The 13,873-nt window shown below is 43.1% G+C and overlaps 1 protein-coding gene across 1 annotated transcript in view; it reads right to left on the bottom strand.

The window, feature by feature from the left end:
• LOC148115957 (class I histocompatibility antigen, F10 alpha chain-like) overlaps positions 1–13,873 on the bottom strand; it is a 175,546-nt gene that overhangs the window by 25,640 nt on the left and 136,033 nt on the right. The gene's annotated exons all lie outside the window — the stretch shown is intronic.

Below are 13,873 nucleotides of genomic sequence, written 5' to 3'. Positions count from 1 at the left end.
GGCGAGGGGGAGGGGATCAGATGGAGCTGCCAAAAAGACCAAGGCAGTCCTGAGCTGCATCAACAGAGGGAGAACATCAAGAGAAATGATAATACCAGTTTCTCCTGCCCTAGTGAGGCCTCCCTTGGGATGCTGGATCCACTTCTGGTCTCCAGGATTCAAAAAAGATGCTGAGACCCTGGAAAGAGGGCAGAGAGGAGCAACAAATATGATAAAGGAAGATTAAATGGTATGAGGAACCACTGAGAGAGAGAGAGAGAGAAAGAGATGCCCAGCCTATGGAACAGAAGAACTGGGGAGTGGGGTGTCAGGATAACTGTCTTCCAGCACTTGAGGGACTATCCCAGAGAAGAAGGGATTGACCTCTTCTCCAAAGCCCCAGAGGGCAGGACAAGAAGTCATTGGGTTGGAAGCTTGTTAAACAGAGATCCAATCTAGAAAGATATTTTTTTTTAAATGAGAACAATTAATCAGTGGAATAAATTACATCTTGGAATTGTGAGAGCTCCATCACTGGAAGTTTCCAAAAATAGGCTGGAGAACCGTTAGGCTTGGAAGGTATTAGATCTCCTGCCTGGATCTGAGGGTTGGATTAGGAGACCTCTGGGGTCCTTTCCAGTCCTATGATTCCGTATTTTAGGTCAGACACCCCAAATGATCTTCGCTCTGGATAAAAATGCTCAAAGGCTTTTTTGTGGCATCTTCAAGGCGAAGATATTTCTTTCTATAGGAAAATGTCAGAGGTATCAAATACAATATATAAATTCCCTGTTTCCTTTTCTTCTCTGGTGAAGCCATGAATCTTTAGGAAACTTCAAACTTTTCTCTTTTCCCACAAAAACTAAGATGGCTGCTCTCTCCTTTGGTGCTTCTTCTGGAGATTCCTTGGATTAAATTCATAAATCCCTCTTCTGATTACAGTTGTTACTATGATCCCGAAATTCAGCTGATTTTACATTTCCTATCATGAACAAAGTATGAGAAACATTCAACGGTCTTTTCAGGGCTTGAATCATCTCCTTTCTTCTGCAGTCACCTTTCCACTGGGCATGTATAGAGTGGAAATTAGGCCCTGTCTGTGTGGAAGAGGAGGGGATAGCTTGATAGTTCAAGAATATAAACTATAGAACATAAAAGAATATAAGTCTGAAAAATCTTTCAGATCCGAGAGTCTCAGCAAGGCCCTAAGAATTTCCGGAGACAGGGATGAGGTGGAGAATGGCGCCCCCTGCTGGTTTGAGGCTTTGCAGTTTCTCCTCTCACTTGGCAAAGGGAGGAAGGGAAAACCATCCCATCAGAAGAAAAGTCTCAAATACTGTTTTAAGCACCAAGCCAGCCAGAAATTAATCAAATTACGTAGAAACAAGCCAGCGAAAGATGGAACTGATCAAATTAGCTGCTGGATTGTGTAAACTCCCTTTCTCTTTGCTGGCTTCTTTGTCAGACAGGCAGGCAGACAAACTACAGACCTGCGACAGACAATTCCTGACAATGATAGGATAGGAAGTTTTTGCTCTCGTATTAAGTACAACACATGTAATCTTGTGCCCAAAAGGACAGATGTAATTTTTTTTTTTTTTTTTTTTTTTATTGAAAAGGTTTTCAAATACAAATTTTTCCCCCTTTTTCCCCCCCCCTCCCCCCCCTCCCTAACCCCCCCTCCCCACCCTTCCCCCCCTGTGACTTCTTCGTAACAAAAAAAAACCCTAATTCATAACAGATTACTTACTCCCTCCTCAAAATACTGACCTTTACTTACTAAAAGTATTATAAATCCCCCTTTATCCATACATTTCAGAAAAGAAGAAGAGAAAAAAAAAACAAAACAAAAAAAGACAAACACATTATACTATAACTATTATAAAATAACTCTAATTTAGCATAATAGTGTTTTATATCTATGCATTATTGCAACAATTCAAAACCACCTTCCACTTTAAAACTATACAATAAGTCCTACTTTAATAACATTTCAAAGCGGGCTCCCCATAAAATCTAATTTAACATTTATTCCACTCTATCCATTTCCTCCACTCCCCTAAATGTATCACTTAAAAATCCCTTTTCTTAAACTAATCAGTCTGTAGCTAGCTTATTCACCCACTGTCTTACAAATTTACCATACACAACAATTCTTGATATCTTTAATTCACTGCCCACACTACTTAAAAATATATATATATATATATTCCATTATATCTAAATAAAAAAAAGAAAAGACAATAACTTTAAATTTATAGTCCATATAATATCTTCTTGAAGTCTTTCCACTGGATTGTTAAAACCAACATCCATAATAGGGTGACATAGCTTGCGGATGCAACAGTTTATTCAAGATCTCCAATCATATCTGCCCCCATCAGTAGTAAACATCTTCTTATATATATAAAAGTAAAAACAACCACCCGAGTGACATTATAATTGTATTCCATATAATAATAATTGTGGGTTTCATCAGGATTATTAATTTCCATCATCGTATTGGGTAACAACCCGATCTTCTGCATGTCCCAATGTGATTCTCTTGCCTTATAATTCAAGATAATTATAATATATTTATCAACACAAAAAGAAGTTTCAAAATAGATAATTCAAAACCATCAATTTGAGGCTCTTTCCATGTCCCAAAATTACGGCAATGCAGAGATCTGCCACTATCCTCAGGATGATATTGACCAATATGTCGCCTCCTCTATGTTTTCACATAATCATTCATATTTTAAAATCACTGGCTTCACTGTTGCTTGGGTTAGAAATTTCTATTTTTGTACAACCTATTTCTTTTTTTGTTTTCTTTTTGTGGGTTTGACCTCCATCCTAATTTTTTGTGTCTCGCATTTCTTTTTTATCCCTTGTATATCCTCTAATTGGTTTCCATGCTTGTCCTTGCCTTGATAAGTCATCACATTAAAATCAGATGGCACTTCTCTCAAATTTGTAGATAATCCAGCTGGGGTATCCGATAAATCCAAAGGCAATTTATCTGGTACAGTCTCTGTCTTTAGTTCCAGCTCCTTCTGCTTATCCTGTATTATATCTGAAGACGTTAAATTCATTTTCAACCTATTTTGATAAAATTCTTCCGCCCTTTCAACAGTATTTAACTGGTATCTTTCTCCTTGATATCTCAATATAATACCAACTGGGACGTCCCACCGGAATTGAATATTTCTCCTTTTTAACTCAGACACCAGAAAGCCAAATTTCTTCCTTTCCATTAATATCTTAGGTGGGAGTTCCTTGTAAATCCAAATCTTTCTTCCATACAATTGCAAATTAGAATTGAAGGAATTTTGCACAATTTTATTCCTAATTTCTTTATCTGAAAAATAGATTACCACATCTCTAGGCAATTGCCTTTGCTTGGCAGTCCAAGAGTTTATTCGATAAGCTCTGTCAATCCTACAAAACACTTCCTCAGGTTGAATCTTTAAAATCCCAGCTAGAAATTCAGAAGATATTTTCCTTAAGTCATCTCTGTTATTTTCCTGCAAACCTCTAAGTCTTATTGCATATTCTGTGAAATTATATTGTATCTTTAGAACCTCTTTTTGAATCCTCTGTTCCAGATATTCTACATTACCAGACTTTTGGTCAGCATCCATTTTAAATTTTTCTTCTGAACTATAATCCTGAATATTTAACAAATCATTTTCAATTTTTTGAAATCTATTGTCCAATTTATCTTGAATTTCATCCATTTTTGACTCTAGTAAATTAGTATTTGTATCCAACCGAATCATGAATTCTGGCAATTTTAAAATTTTTTGCTGCAAAAAGTCAAACTTGGATTTCACCAATTCCTTAGTTTCCTGCTTAAATTTTTCAAGTTGCTGATTCACAATCTCATCCCTTCTTTCAATCTCCTCTAAGAGAAATTCTATTATATTAAAATCAGGTTTCTGGGACTGAAGAGTTAAAACATATTGCTTTAAATTCTTGGTGGGGGAATCCCCCCCACCTATTTGTTTGTCTGACTTCACAAGCCTCAGTGCCGTGTTTCCGCCTAAGCAGGCTTTGTTAGAAGAAGAAAAAAAAAAAACAAGACAAAAGACTTCCAGCCAGCAACACTCAAGCCTCCAGGGAAAAAAGAGAAAAACAAAAACAGGAGCGGAGTTTTGTCTACAAATGTAGCCAGTGGTATTTATTCCGCTACATTGTAATAATAAAAAACGGAAGAACTTTCCCTCTCAAACTCTTCTCCAGCCGCGGCAGACGCCATTTTAAAAAGAAACTTTTTTCCTCTTTCTCTTCCTCTATTCTCTTAAGTAATTTTTAAAAGATAAGTAAAATACTTGCGCTTCAGTATTACAGGTCCAGCTCACATTTTCTTTGAGTAATCTGTCAAATTCGCAAGCTTGCTTTTGACGCCTGGCTCTGCATTAGCAGAGGTCTCCCAAAGCCCGGAGCAGCGGCTGGGGATATGGGGCATCTCATCCGCTCCATCCCAAAAGTAAAAGAAAAACTTTTGGGACTCTGCAGAGAGTTCTACCCACCCCTGCCGGCTCTATCTCCGTTTCCTCATGGGAACGGAGTTTTTTCGAGCCGCCGTTCCGTTGTGAAGGCGGCTCTAACAGGCAGTGGAAGCTGACGATCCCTAAGGAACGTCTGGCGGCGGCCAGCAGCAAACAGGAAGTCCCAGCAGCAAACAGGAAGTCAGGACAGATGTAATTGACCAGATGTGAACACTAATCCTGTGAAAGAATTCACATCGATTACTTGCAAATAGCAAACTTTCTGTGTGAATAGCTGAGCCGTATTTTACACAACATGCTAGATTTGGACCTCTATTCCAAGAGTCAGGCTCTCCATTTCTGCAGAAATAAACAGCTGACAGTTGCCTCCCCTGTTCCAGCCTGACTTCTTGGCCAGCCTTGCAGGGAAACCAGAACCCAATGGAGGCTCCGGCTAACCGAGGGACCTTCTCCTCCCTTTCACCCGTTTGTATTTCTACCGATGGAGAAGGCCGAGGCCATTAAAGGGAGCTTCCAATTCCTGGGGAGTCCCTGGAAACCGGCCGTCTGCAGGTTGAGCCTCCCCTTCAGATCCTCTCTTTTCTCTCTGGGTTCCCAGCAGGCGTAACCTTCCTCTGTTTTAACTGACTGGTCAGTTTATGGTGCAGCATCTCATGCAAATGGGATCCACACACAATACACACAAGTCCCTGAAGGGAAAATTTGCCGGGAACCCAATATGAGAAGTTTATGGAAAGGTACAGGGATGGGTTCTAATTTTTTTTACTACCGGTTCTGTGGGCGTGGCTTATTTTGTGGGTGTGGCTTGATGGTCATGTGACAATTAAGCAGAGGTACTGGTCTACCAGGCTTTTAACTGCTTCCAGATCTGTACCGATTTACCCATTTATTTTTTGCAGGCACTGATCTACTCATTTGTTTTCTTTTAACACTGATCAGCTGTAGAGTGGCCCTTTGAAGCCCCGTGGCAAGAGTTTAATCAGTTTTTTTTCCCCTAGCCATCAGCTGGGACTCAGGAGGCAGCAATAGATTGGGGGTAGGGCCAAAGAAAAGGTAAGAATAACGCGGAGGGTGGGAGCGGGCAGGGGGTGGGAGCGGGCAGGGGGTGGGGGCAGGGGGGCCAGAACCAGTTTGGTGATGTCATATCTTCACCGCTACCGTCTCGGGAGAACCGGGCCGAACCGAGAGGAACCCACCACTGGAAAGGTATCTCTTAGGTGCATGACTGACTCAGTTACATCCGGTGTGTAAATCTGGCCTTTGTGGGTCAGGAGAATATGTGGCAAATGAGATGCTGTGCTGCTTCCTGAGCTAGGATTTTGGAAAAGAGCCAAACACGAGACAGGCCGAAGCCACTTAGGGCAGCCTTTGCCTATGAAAATCAGAGGAAGGAGACGGAGCTGCCCTGCCCAAGCGTTGTGGGGACTTTCTCCAGCCACAGCCCCACATGACTCATCTGGGGAGGACCCTGATCTACCCAGTTACGCACCTCCCCCCCGCCTCTCCAGACTGCTTCCTTAGGGATGCCCAGAATTTATTGATATATTAGTCAAATGTACATAGCCATCCTAGGTGCACTACTCTAATGTAGTCTATATGGAGCTGCCATTGAAGAGCATCTGGAACAGTGGTGGGTTGCTACCGGTTCGCACCGGTTCGGGAGGACCCGTAGCGATAAATTGGCGAGGGTCGCAGAACGGGTATTAATTGCTGGCTGGCCAAGCCCCTGAACCGGTCCCCACCCCACCCAGTCACTTCCTTTTCCTCCTTACCATCCGGGCGGCTTGCCTGCCTAAGCTGCCTTCCCACGTGGTGCCTGCCCTGCGCCCCAACTGAGCTACCGCCTCCTTCCTATAGGTAAGTCTCACTACCTCCCCCCCCAAAGCATGCTGCACCACCCCCACTGGGCTCACGACCTTACCTTCCCCGCCCCTTACAAGAATCCCCCCCCACGCCCTGTTTTGGCTCCCAGGGGCTGCAGGGAGGCTTGCGTATTTTTCAGGGATTTACATGCATTCAATGTCTATAGTCCAGAGCATAAATATGCGTGTGTTTATTTTGTACATCAGGTTGCATAGGTCCATCTTAATATGCTATTCCTGGTATGTGATGTTTTGTATACCTACAGAGAAAGAAGCGCTCTCGTGATCTTTCACTTTTACGCTTGCTGTCAAACATCAGCCATAATACTAATGACTGTTTTGAACAATATGCACGAATGGCTATTTTATATGTGAAATTATGACTGAAATATTTCTGCACATATATTGGTTCTCACTGTCAGGAAGTTTCTCCTTAGTTTGAGGAGAAAAATTAACTTCTCTCTTTGTTCAGTTTCCATCCATTGCTTCTTGTTTTGCCTTCTGGTGCTTTGGAAAATACATGGCCTATACATTCTTTCTGGCAGCCCCTTAAAAACCTGTTGCCTCTCACACTCTTGGGCAAAGCATGTGAGCCGTTTCCTCCTTTCAGTGGTCCATGAAAGTACATCTGTAGTATGTAGATAATAAAGATAATAAAGTTGAAAAAAGGTGAACAACATTTTTACAGAACTATAGATACGTTGAGGCTGTGTGTGACAAGGAATGGCTGGGAGGGGAGGGGCCAGGCGAGGGACCCCTTGACCTGAGTGACATTGACTTGGCCACGCCCACCCAGTCACATGACCATGAAGCACTCCCACCATCACATGACCAAGCCACGCCCACAAAATAAGCCATGCCCACAGAACCAGTAGTAAAAAAATTTAGAACCCATCCTTGATCTGGAAGGTTTCAAAGATTACAAATTGGGATAGTGTGGGCAGTTATACGCACCCCAAGAATGGCACACATTACATCTCTGCTCCACATTCATTGCCAGTTTGCTTCTGGGTCCTATTCAGGGTACTGTTTTTGACCTATGAAGCCCTTCGTGGAATGAGATCCCCTCTTCCGATTACATCTCTTCACCCCATCAGCTCTAGCAGAAGAGGTACTGTATTTTTTGGAGTATAAGATGCACTTCACCCCCCTCTAAAAGAGGGTGAAAATTGGCCTCTGCCTTTGGCCTCTGCCTCCCAGCAATTTACCTCCTTGCAGCAAACAACAAACAGCCCATTTCAGCTTCAGCACAGCCTGATTAGCACAAGCAGTTGATTGTCGGTTGGATCAGCCTCCCGACCCCCAGCTGTTTCAGGCTGCAGGGATTTGCCATTGCCTGTTGCCGCGCGGGCCTCCGCTGTTGCTGCAAGGAGGCAAATTGCTGGGAGGCAGATTTTTTTTCTTGTGCTAAGCAGGCTGTGCTGAAAATGAAAATGAAACTAAAGCAGGCTGTTTGCTGCAACGAGGCAAACTGCTGGGAGGCAGATTTTTTTTTCTTGTTTTCCTCCCCAAAAAAGGTAGGTGCATCTTAAAGGTAGTCCAGAGCACCTTATACTCCGAAAAATACGGTACGTTGTAGGTCTTGGCTGTTAAGGAGCCACATGTAGTGGGACCCAGGAGACGGGCCTTTTCTGCTGTGGTAGCCATCCTTGATATCCTTCCAGAAGTCCTTTAAAATATGGTTGTGTGAATAGGCTTGGGGATCTCAAGGAACTGGGGAACTAGCAATGGGGCTGCATTGATGATCATATCAAATCCTTCCTTCTCATCGACTAATAATAAAGTGATTTGTTAAAAATTGCACATTTTAAAAATATTAAAATAAGATCCATATTATAATACAAAAGAGTCTCAAAATGAATATAAAATTTAAATGAGAGACTTTTCTTTGTGAAAAAAGGAACTTCAATGTTATCCTTTTTGGCAGCAGCAAGAACAGGCAGATTAAATACTTCAGTCAAAGAAAAGAATCGATCCAATTTTGTTCCCACTTGAAAACTGCTTTTGGATTCTGTGCTTGATACAGAAAAAAAGTACAAAACTTTGACTTTCTGTTTTGTTGATTAGACAAGTTTGTTGTCAAAGAAATGGCTAGTACAGTTTAAATACACAAAATACAAAGTCAACAGTGTAATGTTATTTTTATTCAACTGTATCAAAGAGAACACACAATATTATTATTTGAGAGGTGATAAACAGGCATTGCTTTCATAGCCAAAAAGGTATATTATCTCCCACCCCACATTGATCTTTTCAGCTAAGAAGGCACCGAGTGCTGCCATCTTCATTCCACCTTCCAAAGACCATCTCTGATTCATAAGGGATGTAGTTGATTTTAAGATTACAATTTTCTGAGTTTTCACTTTGGAGGTAACATAAATAGGGAACAACGGGAACATGACAGGACTCAACATGCTGAATTGCTTTCTCCCTCCTTGAGCGGAAGAGCTGCTGAAACTGCACAAGATTTTCCACAAACTGCTGAGAACAGGCTGCAAAATGCATGCACAACTTTGTGACACTCCTGGAGGCACTGAGGGACTGGCGGTTTGTCAACTTCAGATGGGAGGAACCACCATCTGCCATGTTGAGTCAGATGCCATTGGCCGTCAGCCATTTTAAGTCGACTGTAGGCAGCCTTCCACCATTTTAGGGACTGCAGGCAGCCCATTTGTAACTCTTCATCGTCCGTTAGAGATTCTTGAGGCAGACCCTGCTGTGGCCTCCAAACTCCGGCACTCCGACTTTGGCCTGGAGGGGATACGAACTCAGGGCCCTGAATTTAAGAGAGACCCTTTTCGTTTCGCAAAGGGGCTTCTTTGCCCACCTGAAAATAGGAAACACCAAGAAATTCAGGCAAAGGAAAAAGCCTTCATGAAGGGCTGTGCATGAGAGGGAGAGTCCTCTGCCCAGGAAGCTGCTACCACTTGTGCTGTTTTTGTCCTGTCCCTTCAAGGCCTCTCCCCAGGGACACCACAGCACAATTGCCAGTAAAAGCTGTGCTGTGGAACCACTGAGGGTGTGGGGAAAGAAAGTGTGTATTTTTGCGTGGAAGTAAAGCAATTAGAAAGGGGTGTTTTTCTCTAACAATACTCCCAAGGAGGAATGCAGGTGGGAGTAGCTGTGGAAAAGCGTGAGGAGTGTGTGTGTGTGTGTTTTGTCTAGGGACCTGTGTTGTTGTTGGCCCTTGTGTGTCTCGAGTCCACCAAATTGGGTACAGTTAAAATAACCAGTGACTGTGTGTCAAGTCTTTGTACAGGTGACGGAAACAAATGCAAAATATCTGATATTGTTTGATCTCTAGGCTTTTTGACATAAGAGCTGAATTAGCTGCGAAGCTTGAATAACAGAAAACAACAATTTTAGATGGCATTCCACAAGTGGCAAACTTATGGTCTATATACTCCCTTTTCCAGGTACATTTTTGTCTTGCTTAATACTTGCAGGTGTATCCAAAAGTCTTCCAGAAGAAATTTTCTGTTGTGCAGTTGCTGAAAAAGCCAGTTCTCCCATATCAGAAGAAACAGGCTTGGCTAAGGAGAGAAAAACACACTTCCTTAAAGTTAAAAAAAAAAAAAAAGAGAGAGATCCAGACTGCCATATTAGAAGTGCTAATATCACCTTTTAAAATGCTAAAGGTTAAACTTAGGAGAAGGGTGATAAGATCGTTTAATTAGATTAACTAGACATTTACTAGGCTTTATAACTCTTTACAATTTTGATAAAAACAGACCAATTGTTTTGTAGTTAATAAAAAGAACCTGATTGCATGGAAATGTTTGGCTAGGATGATACTAGTTAATATTCATTGAAGAGTGAGCTTAACTCTCGGTTAGTCTTGTCTGTTGTTTGGTTTTAGTCCTGTGTTTAGATGTTTCTATGTTTCGCTTCCTATATTGCTTTTCAACCATTATTTTGTGTGTTAATTTTATTGTAAATATTTAAGAAAGACTATTTTTTAAAAAAATAAAAAAAAATAAAATGCTAATAATGCAGCCTAAAATCCCAGGCAAAATGCTGCCTGTATTAAATTTTAGTCCCACAAGAGAATATCAGGTTTCCTTATCAGGTAAAAGAAATGTCCCCAGGAAGCTCAACCAAAGCGAAGCTTTGCCTGCAAAATATGTTTTTCAAAGAGAAGCTTCCAAGAATCATCTAAAGTTGGTCCAAGGTCCAGTTCAAGGTTGTCAGCAGGTCCAAAAGGCTGAGATTCAGGAGTGAAATTCAGACACAACTGAGCTAAATGCTGTTTCCACCAAAGAGAATGAAAGCAGCCGAATCTCTTATTATAGTCTGCATCCAACTGTCACTCATCGGAATGTTTATTCTGTTGCTAGGCAATGACCAATAGGACCTCTCTTCTGTTCTCTTTTTGACTGGTAAGTTTTATTTGATTTTATTTTTCTTTGCCAATCATTTTCCCAGTGTATTTGCAAATTCCAGATTTCTTCCCCCCCACTGCATAATTCATCTTTATTTCCATTTCTCTTACTTTGTTACTGAGCTATTTAATTATCTGTTTTCATAGATTATTGCCTCTGTGGAAGCTTAATTCGGGGGCCAATAGTTGTCCTCTTTGTAAACTTTTAAAAAACTTTTCTTATCTCATCCAAAATCATTTGTGTTTTCTCTTGCGTATTCTCCTTAAAGTTACTGTTATGTTAAATTATCCTCTCATAAAAGCTTTGCTTGCATCCCAAACCGTTCCTGCACGTAGTCCTCGCTCGACATATGACAATAGAGACTTGAAAATTTGTCATTAAGCAGTGTGGTCGTTAAGTGAAACTTCATGTGAGCACATGAGGTGAATCCCTGGTCGTTAAGCAAGACATCACATGACTATGACTTTCTCTGCCGGATTCCCCATTGACTTTGCTTAGGGAAAGCTGGAAGGGAAAGTCAAAAATGGCAGTCATGTGACCTCAGGACGACCATTATAAGTGTGTCACGGTTGCCAAGCACCTGAATCACAACAATGTGACAGCGGGAACATTGTGATGGTTGTAAGTGCGAGGAGCAGTCAGTGTTTTCAATGCTGCCATAATCTGGAACAGTTGCCAAACAAGAGATGAGAAATTGAGCACTGCCTGAATTTCCCTGCCTTTACAAGTAATTCTTGAATTAATGACAGTTCTATTAATGTCTGTTTGTTTAATGACCGTCCAAGGTTGCAACACTGCTGAAAAAAGTGATTGGTCCTTGCAGGTATGACCTTTGGAGCATCCCTGAGGTCATGTGACCTTCCCAGGGGACTTCCAACAAGGAAAGTCAACGGGGGAACCAGATTACAGTGGATATAAAAAGTCAACATATCCCGTTAAAATGCCAGTTTTTTTTAAAGGTAAGAAAACCCAACCAAGATAAATCCGTTCAGAATTTTTTCCACCTTTAATATATTATATAAGCTCGTTTTTTATGGTCAGGTAGGTGTGGCCTCTGTGGACTGAAGGAAAGAGGGGTGACCTGGTTGTCACTTTCTTCTTTGAGTAACCCATTTCTAAAGGGAGTTTGTCCTCAGCAGATGTTGCCACCCGATTGTCATCTTCCGTCGTTTGGAAGACTGGGCATCTTCAATGACCCTCGGTCACCGTCACAGGCGAGGCTGTCACTAAAGGGGATGCCCATGAAGGGACAAGGCAAACGGGTGACGTGCGGCGAGTCCTTTAAGAGGAATTGGTTGGGGCTTGGCTGAAAAATAGGAGGAGGTCTGTTCTCTAATGTGCTTGTCAGCATGCTGCTAAGGGAGGCCGGTTTGTGCATTTAACCCTAAGACAGACCTCTCCCATCATGACCCACCCTAGGCCTAATTTCTGGGCCTCGGGAGCATTGTGGGGACCCTTGATCTGAGCTCTGGCCTTGTGGACTCATAAAATCTCTCTCCCTGGGAGCAAAACCATCTGAGCCTGAGGATCGAGCTCTGGTGTCGGATCCACTATGTGGTTCAAATGTGTGTGATGAATCGCTGCATCTGGTGTAGGGATTTCAGATCTATGGTCAGGGATCTGGCTGCATTCGATAAGAGTTGGCAAAGTCAGGCATCTTTTCCCGTCTGCTGACTTGACTTGGAAATCAGATGCTCTTCTCCCCGCCGTCTCCACAATTCCTGCACAAGCTTTTAAGGAATATGGAGTGCTGGGGCCTTTAATGTCAAAGGCATCAAAGAAGGCTGAGCTGGCTAAAGCCTAAAGACCTCTTACTTTGGTCCTCTAGGAGGGCATAAAGCTTAATGGCTTTGTCCCTTTGGCCTGCTGGGTAGACTCAACCCCTCCAAGACTGAGTGGCTATGACTCCCGGCATCCCGGTATAGCCAGCTGGTTCCATCACTGGCTATTGGGGGTGAAACGTTAGCCCCCTTGGACAGGGCTCACAATCTGGGTGTCCTCCTGGATGCACGGCTGTCCTTAGAAGAACATATGACGGCTGTGGCCAGGGGGGCTTTTTATCAGGTTTGCCTGATGTACCAGTTGCGTCCCTCATCATGTCCCGTCTGGACTACTGCAACACTCTCTACATGGGGCTCCCCTTGAAGGGCACCCGAAAGCTCCAACTGGTTCAGAATGCGGCCGCGCGGGTGATTATGGGTGCGAGTCGACGCACCCATGTGACACCTCTCCTGCGCAAGCTGCACTGGCTCCCAGTGGTCTTCCGGGTGCGGTTCAAGGTGTTGGTTACCACCTTTAAAGTGCTCCATGGCTTAGGGCCCGGATACCTATGGGATCGCCTTCTGCCACCAATAGCCACCCACCGACCAACACGCTCCCACAGAGAGGGGCTCCTCAGGGTGCCGTCAGCAAAAGAATGTAGGCTGGCAAACCCCAGGGGGAGAGCCTTCTCTGTGGGGGCACCCGCCCTCTGGAATGAACTACCCCCTGGGATATGTATGATTCCCGATCTCCGTACCTTTCGCCGGGCCCTTAAGACCCTGTTATTTCAACAGGCTGGCCTGGCTGAATAAGAACTGGATGGGGTATTTTAAATTATGGGTTTTAATTGACAGGGCCAAATTTGTTTAATTCTGTTTTAAATTGGTTTTAAATTTTGTATGGTTCATTGTTTTATTATGGCTGTACACCGCCCTGAGTCCTTCGGGAGAAGGGCGGTATAAAAATCTAATAAATACTAAATACTAAATACTCTGACTACACCAAACAGATTTTGGAGGAGGACTTGCCGCCTGCAATCTCTTTGCACTCTTCTGGGCATTTTGCATGGATTTCTGTTGTGGTTGTAGCTGTGCGTTCTTCCTCCCTGCCGTGCTCACGGGCACTGTGAGCGTGTTGTAAGGTTCATGGTGTGCTGGCCCTGGGTGTAAAGCTGTGTTGTGGCCTGTGCTGCCACATTCCATCCATTTTACACGGACCTTACAGGCGTTGGCAAAGTGGGGGACTGATGAGCAGCACTTGTAACAAACGTTGTTTGCTTTCAGAAAAGCTTTGAGGTCTTCCGTGGGCTTCTCCCTGAAGGCTCTGCATTTTAGGAGAGGCAGGGGTGAAATGCTACTGGTTCAGACCGGTTCGGGTGATCCGGTAATGGCAG

The sequence above is a fragment of the Pantherophis guttatus genome, chromosome 2 (genome assembly GCF_059756535.1).
Source record: "Pantherophis guttatus breed Tessera chromosome 2, ASM5975653v1, whole genome shotgun sequence".
Taxonomy (NCBI): domain Eukaryota; kingdom Metazoa; phylum Chordata; class Lepidosauria; order Squamata; family Colubridae; genus Pantherophis; species Pantherophis guttatus.
The sequence above is the reverse complement of the archived record's forward strand: the minus strand, read 5'-3'. Positions and strand labels throughout refer to the sequence as shown.